The sequence below is a fragment of the Cavia porcellus genome, unplaced genomic scaffold, assembly GCF_034190915.1.
Source record: "Cavia porcellus strain 051 isolate PalLab524CR breed Dunkin Hartley unplaced genomic scaffold, mCavPor4.1 scaffold_19, whole genome shotgun sequence".
Taxonomy (NCBI): Eukaryota; Metazoa; Chordata; class Mammalia; order Rodentia; family Caviidae; genus Cavia; species Cavia porcellus.
Window position 1 is genome coordinate 56,963,324 of NW_026947502.1, and position 3,308 is coordinate 56,966,631.

Here is a 3,308-nt window from a genome sequence, read left to right on the forward strand (position 1 = left end):
CAAGAGGAGCTTGGGGATCACACTTGGGGTGCAAAGGAAAACCATCAGAGTGCCTGTCTTCCAGCTTGTCCTTTATTATAAAATGTCAAGTCAAAATCCAGAATAACCTAATTTAATTCAGAAGAATTTGAGAACATCAGAACTTGGTTCCCAACAAAAGACTTGTGAGTCTGTAAGCCCTCAGAGGAGGTCCATAGTCAGCAGGAAAATAATCTTGGCTGTAAGGACGGGCAGCAAGGAAGCCAGAGGTGGCTAAACCTCTGGCTGAACCTCTTCTGTACCACTGCCTGGTCCTGAGAGAGCCATGGTTATTCACTGCCCCCAGAAGACATGAAAATCCAAGACTGGAGGCTTGCAGTTGAGATGAAATGCGGACTTTTCAAAATGTGAACCTGAAGACTAGAGACCACAGCTGTGCCTGAGATCATTGGCAGAAGATGCCAATATGATATCTGGGACTTGGTGGGAGTACCATCTTCCAGTGTGGGTTCTGGGTACTATCCTGATACTTTAAAATGACTCTATTGTCTTTTCTAAACTATATATTCTTTCAGTTACAGAAAGAAGGGGTAGGGCACACCCGGGAAAGTAAGCACATACCCCTAAAAGCCTGAGTTTTACCTGAAAAAGAATCCTTTCCACCACATGCTTGTGGAAGAGCATGCAAACTATTCAAGTACAAATGTCTAGATTCACACATTTTTGTGCCCTGTTAAGTTATCACAAAGCCTGACATTTGGAACATCTCAGTAGAGGACCTTTGATTGACTTGATATGAGCAGCCCCATTTACAACTTCTGAGTAATAGGATAGGGTTGAGTTTACTAAGAAAATGACAAAGAGAAAAAGGCAGACATACTTTCTTTGGTTCTAGAATATACTGCACAACTATAGGTATGACAGTCATATTCTAAATCATATTCTAAATCATTTACTGTGAATGAGAAAACAGCTTGAATTTAATGAAATAATAATGAAGTGGAATTAGAAAAGGAAAAACTGGGAGAGGATGAACAAAATGTTTTTCATTGTACTGTATTAATTAAAGCAGAATGCATAGTTGCTTTTTATGATACCGGACTTCACACGTGTGACAGCTTTCAAAGTATGCAGATGATTTTAGGTACCCCATAAGGAGGGAATATTGTCACCCTGTGTACCTAGAATAAAGTAATTTCATATTGATCTCATCAGAGAGAATAATTAGGTCTGGAAAAGAATAAAGAATTAATGAAGATATTGATAAAAGACTTTGGCTATAAAATGGTTGTCATGTAGAAGAACAAATAGATCTGCTCTAGTCTGCTCCATGGGTCAGGAAAGAGAGCAGAGAAAATGTGCTGGTCAGCTGTCCCATGGCTGAGACCAAATACCTGGTACCCACAATTTAAAGCAAAAGTTTAACTAGGTTCAGTGTTTCAGAGGATTCAGTCCATGGTCAGCTGATTCCAAGGCAGAAACATCATGTTGGAAGAGCACATTGGAGTAAAGATGCTTAGTTCATGGTGGCCAAAAAGCAGAGAAGAACAGTGCCAGAGAGAAAGGAACTGGAGACAGTATGTAAGCTTCAAGGCCATACTTATATGTTCCATCTGCACGTACTCAGAAATATACTCTACAAGTCTCCTGAGCTGATTTCAAAATCATTTAAGATGACATCTTAATCTAATGGCTACACCCTATCCCTTCTAAACTTCACATCCAAACATAACTCCTTTAACCATACCTAATCTCCAAATAAGCACAGTAATAAATTTATGATTCCATCTAACATGATACAACTGCTTTGCCTGCAACCCAAAATGCAATTACCTCTTCCCCAAGGTGTGAAAAGTTCTAGCAATTTTGAAAAGTCCAAGTGCAAGTTGCTTTTGAGCCTCAAGGCAAATTCTTAGTTGTGAACCTCTACAAAAATGGAAAGTTGAATAATCCCAAGGTACAATGGCACAGGGTGAACCTTCCCATTCCAAAAAGGAGAAACAGTGATATAGACAGCAATCAGACCTCAAGACTGAAAGTAGGCAAGGTAGACATTAAATCCATCGCTTCATATCCAGTGTGCAGGTTTCATGGTACTAAGATGTGAATTCAGAGGAATTGAGAAGCCCTATATTCATGTCCTTGTGGGTTCAGCTCCCATGGTTAATTCTTCTCATGGTCTAGAGCTTTTCTCCACAAACATTTCTTGTTCTTGACATCTCTGACTTCCCTTAGTTTTCACCATGCCTTTGCCTTCATTCCTATAGCTTCACATACTGTCCTCTCAGGGACCATTTGCTTGGCCTTCCAAACCTTCCTTTAAAATTTAGGAGGAAACCTTCCTGACCCTGTAAGTCTTAAACATAACTGTACACAGAGGGATGATGCCAAGATTTTACACCAGCACAAAACGCAGCTGGACTCTTTTGGACCATTGCTGTGGTGAACTGAGTCCTTGTATGTTCTGAGCATGGTGAAATGCATCCCACAAAAACAGTCCTGGAGGCTGGTTTTCCTGAGCAGGGGGTCCAAGCGATCTCATGAGCAGGGTCTTGCAAATTCCTGAGATACCTTCAAAGCATTTTTCTTCTTTTTCCTGTACAAAATATTTGGTTTCCTTTTAATGGTGCCAATATTTTCAGCATTCATGCCCTCTCTGTCCTCAACTTTACACATGGTTCCTCCTGAGCCCAAGTTTAAGTGTTTCAAAATTTTCTGCTCCAGCTTCTACACTAGTTTCTCATACATAAATCTGGCTAAAACTAGCCAGCAGTACTGTTGCCTTGACATTTCTTTCACTGAATTAATCCATTGACATAATTAGCCTCCTACAAGATCTCAGGACATGATTAAAATGTAGAGAAAATATCTGTCAGACCATAACATACACTAGTCTAGCTGTCAATGGAGACCTTATTCTCCGCTGAAACGTGAACTGGCCTTTACTGTTGACGTTCCTATCAGGATTCCGGTCCTCAGATATTGTTTACAGCATTCTAGGACATCTTTGTTATATTTATTCAAACCTTCCCAAACTCCTCCCACAGGCCAGCTTCAAAGACTTCTCAACCACACTGTCAGGTAAAATCTAAGCAACAAATGCATTTATCCAGCACTAATTTTCTATATTAGCTAACTTTTTCATTGATGAAACACAACATCTGACATCATAAGCTAAATGAGAAGAGACTGAATTTATCTTGTAGTCTCAAAGGATCCAGACCATAGTAGGCTGGGTCCTAGGCAGAAATGTCATATTGGGAGTGTGAGGTAAAACAAAGATTCTTAGTAGTAGTCAAAGGCAGAGCAGGAGAAAGCTGTGCTTGCTA